Source organism: Megascapheus bottae, chromosome 4 (genome assembly GCF_031878675.1).
Source record: "Megascapheus bottae isolate mThoBot1 chromosome 4, mThoBot2.hap1, whole genome shotgun sequence".
Classification (NCBI taxonomy): Eukaryota; Metazoa; Chordata; class Mammalia; order Rodentia; family Geomyidae; genus Megascapheus; species Megascapheus bottae.
The window spans coordinates 6,457,613-6,479,923 of NC_143512.1; the positions used below are offsets into that span (position 1 = coordinate 6,457,613).

The window sequence follows — 22,311 nt, forward strand, 5'->3', positions numbered from 1 at the left end:
CTTTGGCAGAACACAAGTTTTTTGTTGTTGTTGTTTGTTTGTTTTATTTTAACCAGTCCTGGGCTTGAACCCTGGGCCTGGTCACTGTCCTTGGACACTTACTGCTCAAAGCCAGTGCTCTGCCTCTTAAGCCACAGCGCCACTTCCAGCTTTTTCTGTGTATGTGGTACTGAGGAATCGAACCCAGGGCTTTGCACATGCAAGGCGAGCACTCTACCGTTAGGCTGCACTCTGGCCCTGGAACACAATTTAATTTTAATTGCTCTGTAAGAATTAGTTTTTTTTTTTAAGCTACCTGATTCATCACGTTCCTAGATTTTCAGTGGCAATGTTTCAAGTGCACAGCACACTGTTCTTACTTGAAATGCTGAATGGTTTGTTTTTGAGGCTCAAATGTTTAAGACACCTTCAGAATATCAAATACCCAGAACAATGCTCCAGCATGTGAAATGTGAAAATATAACTGTGTTATGGCAGGTTTCTTCCATGATCACAAGAACAGCTAGTTTCAAAACCATCGTCAGCCCCAGATGGCTTGGAACAAAATAACTGAAAATCTAGGTGACCTATTTTTTAAAACTATTGTTGCGATTATTTTAGAGGACAATAATCCAGATCACATGAAGAAGAGGGCATGACTGCACTTGAATCATAAGCTGTTTTATTCCCCCCGGGTAAAGAAGACCAGGAGATTCAGTAGGCATGATTTTGGTATGTATTATTTGTGGAAGCACTGCTTTTACAACTGCTCTAACAGTCTCATCCAGACTCCTTCCAAATAGACTCCATTTATTCCAGAAGCTTTGGGGGAGAGATCTCATGTATAATTGATTGTCTATACCTGGATAGTTTCAGATTGCTAATAGTTTTGCCAGGAGAGCAGATGCAAAGACAATGTGTCCTGAGTGAACTGGAACATTTATCAGTGCTTTACTCATCAGTCTAAATTACTTCACATCCTCAAAAGGATTTCTTTGATCTTTTAGCCATTTCTTTTCCTAAAAATCGAAGGAATGTCCCTTTGATGTCAAATGAGATCTCAGTGGCCTCAGTGGATCTCTCTTCCCTGGTCCACTCAAAATAAAACCAATGTGATTCTTGTTTCTTTTTCCACAGTGGGTCTTGGTTGCATACCCTCATTTCCTGTCCATTCATTTGATTCCAGTCTATTAACCCTTCAAAGAAACAATGATTCAAAGATACATAATAATGCATAATAGCAAAGACTGTCCAGGGCCACCACCATATGTGTGGAAATTCCTGCCATGGAGTATGGCAGTAAGGGAGAAAGATTGGGCTCAACTATAAATACAGCATTGGCAAATGGGAATTGATAACGAAGAAACCATGTTTAGGGGGAGGGCAGGGAGGGATACTGGTGAGTGAAAATGAGGGTTAAGGAAGATTTTTAGCTAAATTGGTCCAATAGCAGTCAACTTGAGGCCAATGATGCTCAGATAACTCAAGAGGAAGAGGAATGGGAAACCTTAGTGATCAGATAGCCACGTTGGTAAGGTAGGGAATCAAGTTCGATCCAGGGATATTAGCTTAGCGGGGGAGTACTTGTCTAGCATGTCAGTTGTAGGTTCCATTTTTAGCACTGCTAAAATAAACCAGCACATTACTAGGCAAATATGAGCATATTGGGAAGAACTCATCTTACTTATTAGGTTCTCATGACAATATTTACTAAGCATTTGGGATGCACACGGTTCGTTGAGAGTCCTCCAGGCTAACAGTACTGGCTTTGAACCTTGATCCTCATACTTCAGCCTCTGGAGAAGCTAGGATTATAGGTGAGAGCCACAAGTGCCAGACTAGTTTACGTGACTTTTGTAGGCATTCTATCAGCTAGCGATTATTCCTAGTTTATAGCAGGAAAATGGGGCTTAAGACAGCCATTAAACAATATCTTTCTGCTTATAGAAAAGAAAAAGACATGGTCATTTCAAAGCAATCGTAACTGACCTGATGCCTCCTTTAAATTTTCTTAACCTGACTCTAAGTTTCTCTTTCTCTTGTGCTTCTTTCATGTGCTTTGTCCCAGAAATTTTACAGCAAAGCATTTAACTTGACAGCATCTAACCCTGCCTCTGCCTGTAAAAATGATAATACTTTAGATATAAGAAGCTTAGTGATTTTTTTTTTTGGTCTGCCTCTGTCCCAAACCCCACAGTTTTTATTGTCTCACTAGGTAGTCCTCTTTTCATTTTATCCTCAAGAAGTGAAAGCATGATCCAGGCCCATGTGGAATTATAATCTTATAAAAACACACATGAAACAGTAAACATCTTGTTCAAAGTAGTGATAAATGGATAAATCTGATCCCTCCTCCACCTCCTCCTCCTCCTCCTCCTCCTCACCTCCTCTTCCTCCTCTTCCACCTCCTCCTGCTCCTCCTCTACCTCTTCCTCCTCTTCCTCTACCTCCTCCTCCTCTTCCTCTACCACCTCCTCCTCCTCCTCCTCCTCCTCTTCCTCCTCTTCCTCCTTCTTCCCCTTCCCCCTCCCCACCTCTCTCTGCCTTTCTCTTGGGCTTGAACTCACACCCAGTTTTCTGTCCCTGAGCTATTTTGCTCAAAGCTGACACTCTTCGCAGGAGCCACAGCTCTACTTCCATTTTATTTTATTTTTTTTTTAAACCAGTTAATTGGAGATAAGAATCTCATGGACTTCTTGCATGAGCTGGCTTCAAACCATGACCCTCAAATCTCAGCCTCCTGATTAGCTAGAATTACAGGCGTGAGCCACCACCCCTGGCTTATATTGCAACTTTTAAAGGCAGTTCACACTTTCCTGACCTGCACAGATTTCATGAGTGCAGATTGGCGGAGATACAGTAGAAAGACAACCTTCTTTCTTTGGCTCCATTCTCTACATGAGTTTTAGTTTGAGCTGAGTCTCCAGTTATCCTAGGAATTTCTAGTGATTTAGTAAATTGCTCTGAACTTTACTTTTTTCCTGTTAAATTTTAATGATAGTAGTTTCTACCTAGCTGAGTCTTTTTTAATTTTTGGATGGGTTCTAAAGGACAATGCCTATAATGCACTACCACAATAGTCAACATACTAGATAATTTCCTTTTTGTTGTTATTGAACAAGAGCAAGAAAGACAAAAAGATTCTGTTGCTTAGCACCTTGCTTCTCCAAACTAAGCTTCAGGTATGAAAAATAAGAATAGGAATAGGATAAGGTGGAGGATGCAGTCAAGAATTGAATATATATCCCACAAAATTAACAAAGTGGGGAAAGGGAAATGGGTTGGGAGGGATAGATAAAATTGTTGAAAGGAACGATATTGTTCAAGATGCATTGTATTTATGTTTCTTTGTTAAATGGCAACTCATTTGTGCAACTAATGTTAAAGAATAAGAATCTGATAATGGTGTTAAGATGTGTGTGTATGCTTGGATTTTTTTTTTAATGACTTCACTATTAAGTCTACTATGTGTTAACTTCCCTTTTCAGAAGGTACTGTTCATGACTTAGACATCCATGGGTAGCACATTTTTATATTACTACTCTTTAGTAATAATATTTCGCAATAATGTTTATTAATAATATTTAGCAATAATATTTTGTCTTTGTGTGAACTGAGCAAGGAAAGTTAAATCTCACATATCTTTTTGCATGGCCAAATACTGACTTCAAAAAGAACTTAATTTGATTTAATAAAAGGAGGGGCTGGGAGTTTGGCCTAGTGGTAGAGGGCTTGCCTACTATGCACAAAGACCCAGGTTCAATTCCTCGGTGCCACATACATAGGAAAAAGCCGGAAGTGGTGCTGAGGCTCAAGTGGTAGAGTTCTAGCCTTGAGAAAGTCCAAGAACAGTGCTCAGGCCCCAAGCTTAAGCCCAGGACTAGCAAAAAAAACAAATGAAAATGTGTGTTTGGCATGTTTATATGGCCATCATTTGTGAACATATGGTATGTTGAATGGCAAGAGAAAACTGCTGTGCATTGTAAAAACTGTAGAAAAAAAAATGGAGTTTGAGATCCAGCGCTTTGTGCCTCAGGACATAGCTCATTGTTTGCCTAATATCAAGCATTTGAAAATTAATCCATGAATAAAAGAACACTTTGTTTATTTAGCTTCTTATCTTTATAGTACTGTCATCTTGAAGTCGGACTGGTACAAAATAAGTGTACAAATGAGTTTGTGCTAAAAGGAGGTTTGAATTTTTGTTTACTATAGAAGGTGGCATCTCCTGGATATGGAATTGAATTTGATTGCAGCTCCTGAAGAGATGTAAAAATGTAATGAAATGTAGTAGTTCTGTCATTTTTACAACAAATCTTCCCCAATAGGTGGTCCATTTTTTCCTCGGTAAATGAATATTATTCATTTCATTTAGTGTATTTGGGGATAGTTTGCCCTAGGCTACTGTAAAGAGACAAGTACAGAGCAAGGGCTGGTGAGTAGGACAAAATGAATCTCTTTTGATGCCATGTGATAATAATTTTTATAATGTCTAATAGTGACGTTTACCAACTAAACAATGAATGAGACAAGGAGAGTTATAAGAGAGAACTACCTTGTGAGTATTAAGTTTTCACCAATATCACAGATATTTGTCCAATATCTGTGTTAAAAATGCCTAAAATTAGATAAGTTGCATTGAGACAAAAAAGTTCTTTCTTTGAAAACGGATTTACCTTCACTATATGGCCTTGCCCAAAGTTAATGTGAGTAGTGCAAAGAGAAAACTGTCCCATAATGCACCACCTGGAGTGGACAAAGTCACTTTGCCTGTTCTGTTTGAATACTCTTTAAAAAAATCATAAAAATGTTTGCTATTTTTGGAAAAGCTATTTTACATGATATCTATATTTGTATGAAAAACTTCTACTTAACACATGTGGGAGATTGCTAATGTGTGGAGCTGAATTCTATCTTAGCCTCTAAAGATGACATCTTTTTATCACAGATTAGGTACAGGAAATAAAACTACTTTTTTTGCTTAAAGATTCATTTGATCTTTAAGCTAAAATGTAAGGGCTAAAAATCACAATTTATAAGGTGTTAAAATACCAAGTGCCAAGTAAGCCAATATATTTACAAATACATTCATATTTGTGTTTTCCATGTATGGGCATGTAGGATGTATGGTGCATTTTTTTAAATCTTCTCTCATATCCTAAAATGAGATTTACAGGATACCAAGTACAAGTAGCATGGAAAGACTCACCTTAAAGAAACAAAATATTTATTAATTATGTCCCCAAACCATTTTTTCCTTTAGTCACACCAAAGTATAAATATACATGATTTTAAAAAATTTAAATTCAAAATATAATCACATGACATTCCTACTTTTCCTTTTATGGAAATTCTTTACTGATGATATATAACTCAAGTTTTGTAAAAGTAATCCAGTCTTTCCATCAATAACATGAAATGGATTTGCAGAAAGGAAAAAAAAAGAGCATATAAAGAGAAATAGATCAAAACTATTTTGTATATTTAATTTTTTAGCACCAAAAGAATAGTAAATTGTGGATAATCTTTCTTTTTCACACAAAACACCAAACTTGGCATCTTACTTTTATGAGATCAGAACATTCATTTACTTCTATGACAGACGTTGTCTTCTCTGTTATCTTTCTATTAACTACACTTTGTTGGAGCAAGCCCTGCTTTTTAATAAATGTATTTTATTTTTGATGATTGGGGAGCTTGAACTCAGGGCCTGGGAACTGTCCCTGAGCCTCTTTGTACTCGAGGCTAGTGCTCCACCACTTGAGGCATAGAAAAATCCAGTGTTTGTGAGTAGTTTACAGGACTCACATTGACCTGGAATGCCCAGATTGGTTTCAGACTATGATCCTTGGCATCCTGAAGATCCTTCATAGCTAGGATAACAGGCTATAGGCATGAGCCACTGGCTATGCCATGCACTTTGAAGTCTCAGTTCAAATACTCTTCACTCTATGAGACAAATAAACAAACAACATCCCCACACAATAAAAAAAGAAACTATGCATTTTAGCCTTCGAGCTTACTAGTTCAAAGAACTAGATGGTTGGGAAACCATGGAGAATTTTCAGAAGGGGAAAAAAGGTAAATGGAAACTTCCATGTGGAAAATACATAAACAAAACCCCCAAATTGAGGGAAGAAGACACAAACATGTGTGTGGGGGGAGGGGGAGAGAGACAAGGAGTGAGGAGGAAGCTAGAAAATAGAGAAGAGGGAATTAGCTAAAAAGAGCAACATGAAATCTGTGATTGCAAGTTTAAAAAAGTCCTGACAAAATTGCACAGGTATTTATAAAAACCGTCTAGGTGAAAGTTAAAAATACAAAATGCTAAATTAGTCATGTGCAGCAAAGTTTAGTAGAGAATGCAAACAACAAACCGTTGATTTTGAAAATTAATGTGGTAGGACAGGAGTTTGGCCTAATGGCAGAGTGCTTGCCTAGCATGCATGAAGCCCTGGGTTCAATTCCTTGGTACCACATACACAAGAAAGCCAGAAATGTGCTTTGGTTCAAGCGGTAGAGTGCTTGCCTTGAGAAACCTGAAGGATAGCGCTTGAGCTTACCCAAGGCAAGCACTCAGACCCTGAGTTCAAGCCCCCAGACTGGCAATAAATAATAATAATAATAATAATAATAATAATGCTCGAAATAAGATCATTTAGAAAACATTCAGTCCATTTATTTTATATGGGTATTTACTTACTAATTTCACATTTTTTGCTATTATTGAACCGAAGGTCTTTGTGTATGGATAGATAAGTGCTTTCGCTGCACCCCTAGGCTTTTTCACTGATTTTAAAATGTTGAACCATCACATACTTTCGTGCAGTACATTTATTTGTCAAAGCCCAGAATCAAGTGGAGTGATCATTTTGAAAGGGAGTATGGTGTTCTGTAATTATTCTGAAATAACATCCCTTCCTAGGTTGATTACTTCAAAGGAGGTCCCAACACTGGGAATTTATTAAAGAAGTTGGTTTCTGTTTCCTCCCACATATTATATGATAGGCATATGGTTTTCTTAAAAACTCACTAGAGTTCTTGAATCTTGTTTTCCTATAAACTTGACACGTTTTCCTATGAACAGTTCAATTTCATTATTATCAATTTACTCTACATTTTTTATATATTTTTATTGTAATTAATAGAAGGGTTACATTATATTTGCCAGGTAGAAGGTACATTAATTCACGTACATTGATAATCTTTCTCATGTCTTGGTCCCCATTTCCCTTGCCCCCACCCCGTCCCTAATCTTGTTTTCCCCCCTTCCCTATCCAATTTCAAATAACCAAATACAGATATATCCAATATATCAGATAACAAAGTAAGATACTGTAACAATATCAGATAATCAAGGGATAGCAAAAGAGATGAGAGATGTACTCTACATTTTTCTATTATCTCAAAAATAAATGACTGGTTTCTTCAGGTTATTTGAAGTTCATTGGTTCCTGTAATCCCTAAAAGTATTACTGAGTTCCTAGTGGATGTTGTTTTAAGTTTAACTGACATTGTTTTTTTTGTAATAATGTCTGCTGTGTTGCTTTTAAACTCATGGAAAACATATATGGGCCAGCTGCCTTATATAATTCCTCTTTACTAATATTAGATAGCTTTATATAGTACAATATTCATATTCAGAATGTGGCTTGTTTTGGGAATGTGCCAGTTTTAATGGTTCCCTCCCTTTATTCTCACCCCCTGCACACATACACCCAGACACTCATTTCTGAATCCTTGGCATATTCCTTACAGGAATCCTGCCTAACTAGAATCTCTTGGATTTACAAACTAAGCATAACAAAGAGAATTTATTTAATCCTTTGAGTTCACAACAGGATTTACTGCTCAGGCATTTTATGTATCAGATAGATAGATAGATAGATAGATAGATAGATAGATAGATAGATAGATAGATAGATAGATTTTTTTTTCTTACTTGAGAAAGAAAACGGGAAGTGTCTGCCTTTGGAGGGAAATGCATACCCATCTATTTTTGCTCTTAAGCATTTCTAGACATAACCATAATTTCCAGTGGAGTGAAACGGGTAGGAGCTAGGTGCAGCGCAGTTATGCTGTCTAAATGAAGATGGATGAGGGAGCAACCAATCGAAACATCCAGTTCCTGGCTGTAAAATGTACCATCCTCCTCCCCCTGCTAATATTGGCTAAGCAATTTTGTAACAATGAGCATGTCTCACAAAGAGAGGAGAATGCAGGAGGGAAATGATTCCTAATATTTCTTTCTATCATTTCAGTAGATTTCGTATGGTTTTAGAAGGGCACGTAGGCAAAACCTGATTATTTTCACACTACACTGTAGAAACAGGACCTTAAAAGCAATGGATAAAAAGGCATTATCTAATCAAGTCTTGTCAGGTATTGGAAACTGCTACATCTCTCATACAAACACATCCAAACATTGGCTGAATCCTTTCCCCTGGTAGAGGCAAACCCAGGGGTAGCAAGAGATAAAGATGCCATGAGCCCTTGCAGCCATTTTCTGCAGGTGCCTGAAAACATGACTTCTGCATGTAACTCTGGTAGATAGCTAAGTACAGGAACAGTTTGAGACTTGGCATGGATGTAAACCTGAGTGGAAATTCAAAGCCAACGGTCAGAAGGTAGGAAATTTGGGTGAGAAAACAGTTGAAAGTGAAACACAGCATACATTTTAAGTTATAAATTATGAATAAAGCAAAGTTCCCAATCGAGTCTTCAAAGCTGTTTCAAGACTGTAGTATGGGAAAGGTTATCTTTATCAAGACCAGGAAAATTACTGTGGATCACACACTGATTTATCCCAACATGTTCTCTAATCTCAAAGTTCAGAGTAATCCTCCTATTTTTAACATGAAGAAATTTAGATTATTTATTTCCAAATCCCATCAATGTCTGTCTGTTTAAACTGTCTGTGCTTTACCCTGCCTCAGTGTGCTTTGAAACTTGTGTTTTCTCCCAATGCTCATGTTTGAGAAGGAAAGAAACCTTTCCCTGTGTACTCATTTCTAAACAAAACAACCAGTGCAAAATAAATGCTTGTTAAATGATTAGAATCTCTCCTGTGGAGTGACAGCTTCCTCATTGCAGCAGACTCTAAGTGTGTGCCAGACATTAGCATCTTAGTTCATGGCCTTTGTTATTATGTAATATATTCGGGTGTGTGTGTGTGTGTGTGTGTGTGTGTGTGTGTGTGTGTGTGTGTGTGAATGTGTGTAAATGTGTGTTGGTCTTGGGACTTGAATTGAGGGCTTCTATGCTGTCCCTGAGCTTTTTTGCTCAAGGCTAGTGCTCTACCACATAAACCATAGCTCCATTTCCAGCTTTTTTACTGGTTAATTGGAGATATGTGTAGAAGACCTTTGAGCTGTGCTAGCTTTAAACCAAGATCCTCAGATATTATCCTACTCAGTAGCTGGGATTACAGGCTTGAGTCGCCTGCACTCAGCTCACAATATGCTCTTTTATTCTCAATGAGCTCCTGTTCTCCTATAAAAACAAAAATAAGGAAAGACGTTTTCCAGGTAAATATGTGTCTACTGTGTCTGCTTATTGTCGAAAATGTTATATTTATTTTCAATGTTAGTAGATAGTGTTCAGAAATTTTTGAGAACCTATGACTTTTGGAGAAATAGTATAATGATTTTTCTTCCTCTCTTATCCAGAAACATTCATTCACTATCTAAATAAATCAACGGCACCAGAAATCTGCATTAAGATATAAAATAATAACACTTTCATACATTTGCATAATGTAATTAAGTTTTCAGAGCTGCTTCCCATCATATCTGTCAGCTTATTTTATGTGCCTTTTTTCCTGCAGAGCCTTTGTGGATTTTGAATTCACGGTGCCATAATAAAATATGGTTGAATACATTAAAACATTGACATACGGGGATAAAACTATAGCCTCCACTTGTACAGCAATATATAAGCAGCCTTCACATATATTATTTTAATAGGTCTCACAACAACCCTGTGAAGTAGACAGAGAAGGTATTACTGTCTTTCTTTTTCAGGCCAAGAAAGGCTGCTTAGAAAGTAATGGACTTTTATTAAAGGTCATTTGGTGAATGGAAAAACCTAGACTAAATTTTAGAACTTTTGATTTTTTTAAAGCCTCTGCTTTGTATTTTTCTTCTCCTTGACACATAGCTATATAAAAATTATATTGTGCATATTTTACTTAAATTTCCCTTTTGAAAGCTAATATATCTGATGGAAGAAGTGATAAAATTATACATTGGAGCAGGATATAAGAATCTCCATTATATTATAAATCACTCTCAATATTTTTAAATGGTTCCAATATGTGAAAAAAAATTCTCCAAGATCCCTTGAAAAAAATTAAGCCTAGTGTGTAATTAAGTACCCAGATGGTCTCTAAGGAAATCAAGTGATTTGCATGAGTTCGAGGTGGTCCTAAGACCACTATAGAGCTGATGATTTCTAACTCATTTATTCATTCAGCACTCCAATGAATTTTTATTAAGCCTCTATTATAAATAGATCACTCTATTTGTCATTGAATGGTGCAAAGACAACCAGGTTATCGTTGTCTTTAAATAATTTCTAGACACATCGATACATGAGTGTGTACTTTGATGGCTAAAATAATACTGCAAAAAATGATACTTTCAGTGGTGTATATGTGTTTGCATACACAGTTATGCAAGGGTCTCATGATATAGATTCTTACCATTTTAGCAGGTATTTTGATCTTCTAAGCAGTTTAAGCTTCCATAAGCCAATTTTAAAACATCTCTATAATGTTGGACAGCTCTGTCAATTCAACCCTTATGTCATTCGTTTGCCCAGTTCCATTCAGGAATTGTCAATCCAACACCTTGATTAATTTTCAAAATACCAACTTTTGGTATTAAAAGAGGAGTGTTAGATTGTAACCATAGATACACTAAATGCTGTTCAGTTGGTAATGGCTGTTTCCCTATTTCAGGCTATCTTGTCACGTCGAGCAGGTGCCACATGTATGTATGTATGTATGTATGTATGTATGTATGTATGTATTATACATATATATGTATATATATACCTATATACAAATAAATTTTCTTTTGAGTTTTTATTTATTTGCACACTTTGAAATTTTGTCTTTAAAATCTATTTTTTCATTACTCCATGACACCTCATTGCAGAGAAATTTCATTGTAGTTACTGATGTTTAAATTGCTTCCAGTGTTTTACTATAGAAACACTACTGTATTGGTTAGTATGTCTACAAATCAGTCATATGTGAGTATACCTGTAACTTAAGTTCCTAGAAGCAGAAGACTAAATCAAATAAGTTGTACATTTATACTTACTAAGTGTATTGTTAGATTTCTCTGCACAAAACATGAGTTTCTTGACTCTCCATTGCAATGTAGAAGCACTTCCTCGCATATGTACCAAAACAGTGCACTGAACACACTTTAAAAAAAAATCTATGTAGCTGGGTGAAGTGGCTCACGCCTGTAATCCTAGCTACTCAGGAGGCTGAGATCTGAGGATAGAAGTTCAAAGCCAGCCCAGGCACAAAAGGACCTGAGACTCTTATCTCCAATTAACCTCTAGAAAATGGGAAGTGGGGCTGAGTTCAAGCTCCAAGACCTACAAAAAAAAATCTATGTAAATATATACAATTAGAGTTATAAATGGCAAGTCCTTAATTATGTATAAGCTTGAGCCCTTGCTTTTTCAATACTCTGTGTCAAATATGAATGATCAACCTTTCAGCCACATCCTTGTGAATATAAAGGGTCAAAGAACTTCTCCCTTGGAGTTGACCAATTCGTTCACTTTCTAGATCTCAAAATAAAGCCAAAATGAAAGGTGTTGCCAAAGCCTACTACTTGAGACCCAAAACTTTGGGGTTTTCTTTGTCTTTGTTTTTCTTTTTGTTGTTCAAGTGGCTTGACTATGGCCTTGGCGTTGTCCCTGAGCTCTTCAACTCAAGGCTACCACTCTACCCCTTGAGCTACAGTCTCACTTCCAAAACATGTTTCTCTACTTACTAAATTTCCCTTGGTTTTCTCTGGTACAGAACATAAGTGATCTATTACGGTTTTGCAATTCAAATTCAGCTGGATGTGTGGAAGTTCATCACACAATCATAATGGGTTTATCTGATGCAAAAGGCATTTCAAGCGACCAAGAAATTGGAGGACAATTATCATTAAGAGCAAAGAATATTCTCTTTTGAGCACCGATGAACATCTTCCAAAGAGATTTTGCTCACATATCCTGGGGATGGCAGATGATCGGATAAAATTATCCTGTCTCATTTGTGTGCAGATATTTTCCTCTACCTTGGCATTCATAGTCTGCTGTTGATAGCACTCTTCTCTCTGCCTGGCTCCACCCAATAAATGCTGCATCCTTGAAACAGTGAACTAGTACAGCTCTACCAGGCCTCTGAGTGCTGCTTTGAAGATCCTAAGTCCACCCTTCCACCTTTCTTCAAAGTCAGACAAGGCAGTAGTATTGGCAGCAAATAATTATCGACAGCCAGAGAGACTTAGAAGACTAGGAAGTGAACTCAGTTACACTTCAATGTTGAGAAATGATTGTGCTGGTTGATTATCTAAGGGAATCCATAAAGGAGATAATTGATTAGTAACAGATAATTTACTCCTCTACAATAGTGAATCACTCTTCCTTGGTTGATTAGTTCCTCTTACGTTGTTTGACTCTTTTTGCTTTCTTAATAACAATCATCAACGCAGTTGATGAACACAATTTTACACAGTCTTTATTATCTCTGAATATCCTTCTGCATTGTTGGTTCTATGTGTTGTGACACTCCCACTTCCCCCGAAAAATTCCATTCACTTCAAATTTTCTAACAATATTTGTCTATGGTCTTAAAGAAAGCACAGAAATGTAAGTCAAACTGATGTAAGCAGTGGAGGTAAGTAATTTCTCAGGGAAATACAAATTCTTGAGTATCTCTGTAACAGAGATAACAATACTCAAGAGTGTTTGGTTTAGCAGTTTCCATCTTACTCTCATTTATTCTTCCTGCCTTTCTGGCTTCTGTTGTCATGCCCTGTGCTGGTATATTAAATAATAGCAGATTCAGAGCAATGGCCCATAACCTCCCCCAAAATAGTTCCACCAAAATGAGAAATTGAGTTTCATTAGGGGATAAAAGCACGTGCCTATTCTACAACCCATTGCTCTGGATTTTTCTCTGCTAATGTGAATTTTACCAGGCAAGTAGAGAGACATGTCAAAGGGCAATGACAATGGGACTACAAAATCATACAGACTGAGGACGGCGAAAAATGGTTTCCTAAAAGAGGTCCTCTTCTCAGAAGAATGAAGAGGTGGTGGATTAAAATAATGAATATACAGCAATGTCTTCGTATATTCGAACTGCCATAACAAAATGCTTTAGTATGAGTAAAGTGGAAACACAAGAATTTATTGATAACAGTTCTAGAGGCTGGGAAGTCCCAGAACAAGGCACCTGCTGATTTTCTATCTGGTGCAGGTATGTTCCCCCCAGATGGAACCTTTTTGTTTCATCTTTACATGGCAAAAGGGTGAAATGAGCTCCCTCAGAAATCTTACCATGTCAGTAGGAGCATTCATGAGGCTGGAGCACTCCTGACCTTTACCTGTATGGAAGGTAAAGATTTGATTTCAGCCTATGACCTTAGAGGGAGAGCTGCTGACATCTGGAGAGAAACATCACCTTCAACAGCATTGAAACCTAACATTAATAACAAGCGCCTTCCTCCTTCTTTTCTCTTTCCCTTCCTCCCTTCCTTTCCAAGCAGGGGCACTTTTTCTCTTATTTGTACTAACTGTGAGAGTAAGGAAAAGGACTCAGCATTCTCTTCATTTTCTTAAAACCTTCTGCCCCAAATCTCTGCATTGTACACCAGGATATTCTTCTGACTTTGGATTTAAAGTTCTTTCTTCATGCTAACTCTCACCTAGAGTCATATTCTTCTCTCTATCCCATTTCTTTTATTTGAGCCCAATTTCCTGATTGGCATTAAGTTCTTCATATGTTTTGCCCACAAAGTTCTTTGAAAACAAAATTCTTGCCGTAGTCCCACTGTAAACCATTAGAAAAGCCATTTATGCATTATAAAATAATTGTATCTTAAATGGTAATTGTATTTTATATTTAGCTACAGAGTTACAGAAGCAAAGAGATGAGGAGATTAGACTCATAGGAAGGTAGGAAACATCTAGAGGTGATCTCAAGACTTGTAGTTCCTTTAAAATTTTTCTCACAGATTTGATAATCCTTGACTCTAGATCAGTGTTAGTAATCGAGGCTCAGGCTCCATCAAACATTGCTTTTAGCAGTGACAAAATGGGGAAACTTGGAAACAGTATTTGCTAAAGTTTTAAAGTAGTTTTTATTTCTCAGTATTTCCTTAGCTTTGCCCATTTTCTCCTCCCACAAAGTTCATGAGTAACTATCTTACCTGAATCCTGTTTGTGTTAAACACACACACACACACACACACACACACACACACATGCACATACTCATTCAACTTTTAATTTCATATTCTTGAGTATTTCTTCAGATTTGCCTTCCAGTTTACTAATATTTCTTTTTTAAAATTTAATTATCGGGGTTACATTTACATATATAAGATAGTGAGAATATTTCTTATTGAACATGGTTACTTGCTCCCACATTTTTTATTCATCTGTATCTCTGTGTGTCTGATATTCATCATCCATATTATATTCTATTATAATTATCTTTTCTCCTTTCCCAAGTTTCAGTTTATTTCTTTAGCCCCAACTTCTTTGTTGTATTTTCAATTTCATTCAAGTTTTAAATACTTTTTGCCGCAGACCGACTCAGCGGGATTGCGGAGAGACCAAGTCTGGATTCACAGGTCAGGAATGGATTCGGCAATGACAGACAGACACAAACGCAAGGGAGGTTTGAAATCTGCTGCGAAGTTTTCTTGTTGAGTGTGAGATTATATACAGTCAAAGCAGGAGTAGTTTCTTTCAGTTGGCATAAGGTCAAAAGATTACAATTACGTTTAAGAATGGTTACAGGGTACATTTTTCTGAGTAGAAAAGAAACTTCTCCCTTCATTCTAAGAAGCCATGGTTAATAAGTCAGACATTATGGTTAGGCGTCATTCGCCTTAGCATTAATCACTATTAGCTTTGTTTACCATCTGTTTTCTAGTTCTTCCTATGATTCTGTTTCTAAGTTAGTAATTATTACCCTGTGCCAGGAATTGTAAAACCTTAAACCTAAGAGTCCATTGTTGCTGTTCAGTTAGAGCACACCACGGTGCTCTAGCCCTTCTAATCCTTTCCCATGTGATTCATTAGGTACTTGTAACATTTACACAAGTAATGCAGACGCATTAAAGGCATATTCAGGTAAACTAACATTTATTACTAATTCAAAGATCATGTTTTCCATTTAGTTTCTAATTCTGTCTTATTATTAGTAGAGTGCATTGAGGTCATCAAGGCTGCTGTGGATGTGTTTGCGCCAGAGTAGCCGGGCATGCACTTTTAGTTCCTGGAGCATTTAGTCGCTCAATCAATTGTTTAGGCCAGTAGCTGGCACAGAATATTACTGCCATACCATCAACTATCAGAAATGAAAAGAGTGATAAAAGAATCCCAGCACCCAGCATTATGAGCATTCCACGCATATGTCCCGGTCTCTGCCAGGGACCTCCAGGAGGCCTGATCACCATTGGTGCGAACCTCAGGACTGGCAGCCATTCAAGCTCTTTCTGCTCCATGCTGCACAGACTCCACTGGAGTGGGTGTGGCAACTTTTCATATATAAATTATTGGGGCTGAGAGCATGGCCTAATGGTAGAGTTCTTTCCTAGCATGCAATTCCTTGGTACCACATACACAGAAAACAACAGAAGTGGTTCTGTGGCTCAAGTGGTACAGGTCTATACACATACACACACATATATGTTATGTTATGTGTAAAATGTATTTTATTCTATGTGCAATAATTTCTATATTTGAATCTTTCTGAGTTGATTTGATTGTCAGCTCATCAGTAATCTTTGTTCTCAGTAAATTTCAGTAGCTTGGTACTTTATCTGAGAAATTTTTGAAGTCTTTATGGAAGGGCTGATTGCCAAAGTGAGTTTGAGTTGAATTTTCTGTTTCATTGAAAACTGCCCTTTCAACTGAATATCTGCATATCTGAATATATGTCCCACCATGAACAGTGAGTGACCTGTGGCCCAGGTCAGGAAATCATCGTCCACCATCTTCATCAGAAAAATTCATGACATACAATTTGCTGTGGTGTTATGATAGAGTAAGTTGGTTTTTGGATATCTTTGGGAACCCTAGTTTTATTCAGGCTGCGCCTACAAGGTAAACTTTACTTTTGAAAACAAACTCCAGGGTGTGTTTTCTGTCCCTACAGCCTATTACTTACCATATGTGAATGGGTCCCGCATGTTAAAGCTATCTGTGGTTTTTGTTTACATTTCTGTGTTTATATTTTTATTCTGTTTTTGGCTTTTGCTATTCTTGTTCATCCAAAACTTGTAGGTAATTTTTAAGGGGAAAAATTTGCAATAAATCTAGTTCACTGTATTCCTGAGATGGGAATTCTTCCTTTCACACCAAATGCCTTAAGCCACTCAATCCTAGACCCACAGCGATTTGTTTGTTTTCAGGAATGTAATTACTTTCAAGGATGTGTTTTCTAGTCCCATCCTCTTGCCCTAGCCACATTTATCTTCCTGTGTTACCACCCCAGGCTAGAACCTGATTCTATCTCGTTTAACAATTGCCGAGGTTTTCTGACTGCAACCCAGCTTGATTTACTTGTATACCATCTGCACCTGCCACACACAGCAACAACCCTATGGTTTCTTAAGTAAAGCCTTTAGTTGACCTAAACCACTTTTCTGCTTTTTTTCCTTACCTTACAATTCAAACCCAATGTGCCTTTGTGTTCTCCCTACCGTATAAAATGGGTAGAAGTATAATCCAGATGCTTATTAGATTAGGATCACAGCATGAGCAAAGTTGAGGAGGAATAAGACTATCGGCCAATTACAGGAAAAGTTGACAATTGTTTAAACCCTATGTTGAAATCTTAGATAACATAAATTGTCATACCAAGAGGTTCAAATCAGATTGTGAAGAGCTCTGAAGGCTGTGAATCTGGTATTATTATTGTGTAAGGTCCAGGGCAACAATAAAAATTTAGCTTGTGGTATTTTTTTTCCTACTACTTCTGTTTAACTTCACTGGAATATGTGATTGAAAAAGTCCTGAAAGTATATAGCATATGCATCATACATTTCCTACTGAATCGATAATGTCTATCAGTAGGTTCTTATTAAATTTGTTTAGCCTTTATAATGAAATGGTTTTAATTATGCCTTGGTAGTTTTATAATCTTTGCTGAGACAAGCAAGTTAATGTTGCCAAGAGTTTGTTTATTGGGAACTGTCCATACATATTGTATACAATTCTCTCTTCTTTAAAACATGGAAAGAAATGTCATAATATTATTCAGATTTTAGTTACCAGATCTGTTAGACCTTTAAAATATATGATTTAATAGATAGTACTATATATATAATTCTGTATTACCTTTCCACAGTTTGTATGTAATTTATGTTTCAGTCTAAATCAAGCAGGTATGCCAATATTCAGATGGCACCTTTCATAAATCATTATATAATAAATGAGTATAAATGAGAAAGATAAATTATTGAATTTGTGTACACACACACACACACACACACACACACACTCCATTTGTAACAATAAGGAAAAGAAAGAGAAAAGCCAGCCTTGATTTTCTGGTTGGGAACCAGGAAGGAACATGAATGTCTGGGCCCACTGCCCAGGCTAGGTATGCTGTAGCTGGCTCTGTACCATGCCCATTAAACAGAGCCTAAAGAAAGCAGGCCTATTCATCTAGCTTTCTAGACAGAAAATGTGGGAACTGGTAGAGCCAAGCTGCAGACAAATAGAAACCATTAATTCAATGTCCAGCATAAATTTCACCTATCTTGAGTCCCAGAAAAGCAGATCTACATTCTTGAGAGCCTACTGCTTTGTTAGGTTGGCATGGAAGGAAGCCAGGAAATTAGGTGCCCTTTGTTATTGTTTTACCCACTCATCAACTAAACAGGCCTTTCGTGCCTCAGCTTTTGTTAAAAAGCCCTTGCTTTTGATGGATTGTTGACAGCTATCTGAAACTTCCAAATTAACTAAAGAATAATTCTATAGGAATCTTGAGCAATAGTATTTTCACATTTTATCCTGATCATTATTACCTATTCCTAACTGAAATTTAAAAATGAAGAGAAAACATTCTTCCTACATCTAAAAATAGTCACATATAAAATAAATGTGTGTTTATTTTTATGATTCTGTTCTACAAGCCATTCAGCCTTCAGTGTAGAATCATAAGTACACACAATTTATCACAATTTGATAAGTACTGCGTCTAAGTGCAGATTTTGGTCAGTAAGGCAAGATATGAAAATATCAGTTTCCATGCCTGGTAACAGTCTACTGGGTTTTGTTTTCTTCTTTTGACTCTGGTTTTCATTTTTGCCATACAGCACACTCTTGGTATCACTGATTACTGTGAAGGGAAAAAAGTTGCAAATTCTCAGGGGGAATAAAAGTTCATTATTTCACTTTGATAACTGATTCATTTATCTCATAAAGACACTTGGTTTTTGCTAAAGGTATGACACTTTCCAACAAACTCTAAACATTTAATCTATCAATTAAGTGCACTCTGTACCCTTTGTGGCTGGGAAGATTGCTTTTTGGTGGTACATGATTTGTTTTGGGGGAAGCATAGTATATTTTCACAAAGTGTAAGGGTTGGGAAATACTCAGAAGAGTACACAATTTCAGCATTACTGATGGTTTCTCACCTCCATGGAATTGCCCAATGCACCCATAAGAATTCAAATTGTTTTATTTATTTTTTAAATTCAAAATATACTTATTTGTTGAAGGCACTCTGTCAAAACTACATGCAGTAAGTCTGTGAACACGGCAGGCAGGCTGTACTTTCTTTTGGCTCTGCAACTCTGATTTTCCAAAGTGGCTTGACTATGTGATAAGAAAAGTTTGCTGAGATGCAATTTCAGAATGAGAAATATTATAGCAGCACTTCCAGTGAGGAGAAAGAGACCACGTTACACATCAAACATGTAAGGGCTGCAGGTGATAAAGACTGCAGCCCTGAGAGAGAGGGAAAGGAAGGCAAGAAAACGAGAAATTGACACCCAGAATGAGAACAAGCATCTAGCATCCAGCGGAAAACGAACTATATTCTATCTAGACAATATAGAATATTAGGCTAATTTTTTAAATGTTAGTATTTCTGCAGTGAAGATAGCAGTTATTTTCAAGAGGCAAATCCACATTAAATCTGAGACCAGAGCTGGCATATTTGACACCAGGAAAAGATTTAAGTTCTCCGCCCATCTATTCTCTAGATCAACTTAAAGATACTAACTTGCCATGAAATTCTTTAGCGATGTTTTTAGAAGGTATTGTTTAGAGGAAAAAAAAACAGTGATACACTTAAATGGATATAATTTTCTCAAGTCTACCTTGTCTGATCAGAAATTCAAGTCCCAAGTTGAGTATGCAAAGCTTCCAGTTAACCTGAGGTTTGAATAATCTTTCCTAATCTTGATTTGATAAGACTGGAGCTAAAGAGCAAAGATTTGAACTTTAAAAACTTGTAAAAATACATGCTTCAAAAGCCGTGAAAATATGCAAAATGCTTTTCTGACATTTCCTCTCATCCTCCTTCCCATGTTACCAAAGCAAAGAGATTAATTACATTTCAGTCTTTTTATGACATGGAAGAATGTTTGCAAAATCTATTTTCCAGCCATAACCCCACACATCACTCATTTGTCTAGTTTGTTATTTTACAATTGCTAAAAATGGACAAGGAAATGTATTTTTAGTTGTGACCTGACAGTTAAGATTATTTCTATGACCAGTTACAATGGTCTGATCTTCAAATGTCAGGTGTTAAAACAACTATGTACTGTACCGATTACTGCCACGACTTTTTGAGTATATTAAATTATCAGATCCTAACAACTCACTAAAGAGTCAGAAACTAGATGTTGATTAGAAAGGAGTTAATGTGTTCAAGTTGCAAGTGAGTACTTGATTCAAATCTAAGCTTTCACTCCGGTAATTTTTAAGATATTTGAATCTGTGATTATGTGTTGTGAACAGTAAATACTAAAGGCAGAAAAATGTTCCAAATTTACTGGTTTTCTTCAATAAAATTGGCGTACAATTTTGTATCATATGCAAATGGATGACACAATCTTTATTTTGTTATTTGAGAAGATTAAAATGATAAAAGCATCCCAATTTTCTAACTTATAGTAATAATTTGTTTTCACTCATCACAGTTTTGCAGTCCCCATTATTAGTGTCAGTGCCAACATTTCCCAGGATATTGTGAGCTGTTTTGTCAATTCAATCACGCCCCACGCACTTCTGGAAAGACAAATACTCTAATTCCACCTAGGTGAAAGAGAGCTGGAGACACTTGGATCTCACTGGGTGGTCACCTTAGTGTGTCCTCTGGACAAAATTGCATGTGCTAGTGTCTCATGTCATCCACTCTTTGACTCAAGCCTTTAATTTTTCCTTTTATGTTAAAAAACAATTACTTTTTTTTTGCCAATCATGGGGCTTGTACTCAGAGCCTGGGCACTGTTCTTAGGCATTCTCAAGGCTCGCACTCGACCACTTGAGCCACACCACTTCCTGCTTTTTCTGCGTAGGCAGTACCAAGTAATCAAACCCAAGGCTTCACGTATACTATACAAACCTAGTAGGCCACACTCCAGGGCCCAATTATTGCCTTTTCTACTGCTTTTATGCTTTTATGCTTACTTTTACAAGGCTTCTATTTTTATGGGGGAGATAAATATTAATTTTTAAAGTTAAGCATCTGATCATAAACCATGATAAATAATTGGTGCTATGAAAATAGTCTCTAGAGAATATCATTTAACCTGAAAACCCTGGAACTGCTGTATTAGTTGCATGAAATATTATCCAATCACAAGAAATTACCATGAACCAGTACCATAAAATAACAGAAAAGTTTCTCTCCCAACCTGGAGGACAAAAGTCTGAAATAAGGTTTCAGAAAGCTAATTCTTTCTGGAGAATGCTCTCCTCAGTCTTGTAGACTCATCGCTCCCAACTCTACCTTCATCTTTCCAAGACATTCACCACTGTATGTGGAGATTTCCCTCTTTAGAAAAGGACAGAAATAATTCGCTTATGGACTACGTTAATTGATTGCATAGGCAAAGCCACCCCTAATAGCTAAGCTAATAGAGATTTGTAAAGAGATAGGGCTTCCGTATTTCCTGAGAGACACATCTCAATACACAACAGCTTCCTTGAGCCAAAGATACTAGAGCTCACCTATTCCCACTGAGCTGAAGTACTAGAAGGTAAGGAAGAGAGTGAATAAAAGATGTTCAATGACATTCCTTCCTGCATAGATCATCATACTTAAGCATTTAAAAGATGTATAAATGTGTGCACACCAAGTCACAAGAGTGAGGAGATTCAAGAAGAGTGCTAGGCACACACTTTCTCTAGGCAGTGTGGATATCAGAAGCCTGATTGACCCACAGACTGACCAGAGACTTCATGGGCTCATAAGTGTAAAGGTTAAAAAAAAAAACAAAACTGAAAAATCTCCCTGATTTGCACTGGACTGTAGGAATAAGTCCAAGTCAAAGCCTAAATTGAATCTGAATACAGGGTTTGAGAAGAAGATGGTTGGGCTTAGATATCAGTTTACTGATGACTTAAATACATGACTGTAAGGTTCTGACTTTGTTTTCTGAGCTGAAAAAAATGAGAAGAGTAGGTTCTGATTTGGAATGTCTTTGTGAATATTAAATTAGACAAAGGATGTTCTTTGTAAACTTTAATGCTGAGAAAAAAAAGGTTACTTGTTTTAAGGAAGAACAGAAATCTATAACCCTTTTAGCATAGTTCACCCAAAATGTGTTTCAAGCTATGGCAGAAACTGGGTGGAGGAAGGAGAGTAAATTGTCAATATTTTTCCCCCATCTGTATAGCACGGAGGAGGCGAGAAGGTTAACAACAGTAATAGCATTTAGTCTGTGCACAGCAGAGAATGTGGGAGAGTGAATAGGAATTGCCTTAATAACTGACCATCTGTACTGTGGTTTACAAATAGCAGTACTTTCTCACACACAGAATCATGTGATGCTTGGGGCATCTAGCTTTACTTTTTCTATAAAAACAAGGGTGCCTGCGGGGATGAGAAGTTCT

At 36.9% G+C, this 22,311-nt stretch overlaps 1 protein-coding gene and 1 long non-coding RNA gene across 5 annotated transcripts in view; one reads left to right on the forward strand and one right to left on the reverse strand.

Moving 5' to 3' along the window:
* The window catches only part of Jakmip2 (janus kinase and microtubule interacting protein 2), a 148,679-nt gene that overhangs the window by 43,242 nt on the left and 83,126 nt on the right, over positions 1-22,311 (forward strand). The window lies entirely within an intron of this gene.
* LOC150063926 (uncharacterized) overlaps positions 13,525-22,311 on the reverse strand; it is a 31,257-nt gene continuing 22,470 nt past the window's right edge. Inside the window, exon 4 of the long non-coding RNA XR_016535192.1 lies at positions 13,525-13,604. This is a non-coding gene — a long non-coding RNA (uncharacterized LOC150063926). The remainder of the gene's footprint in view (positions 13,605-22,311) is intronic.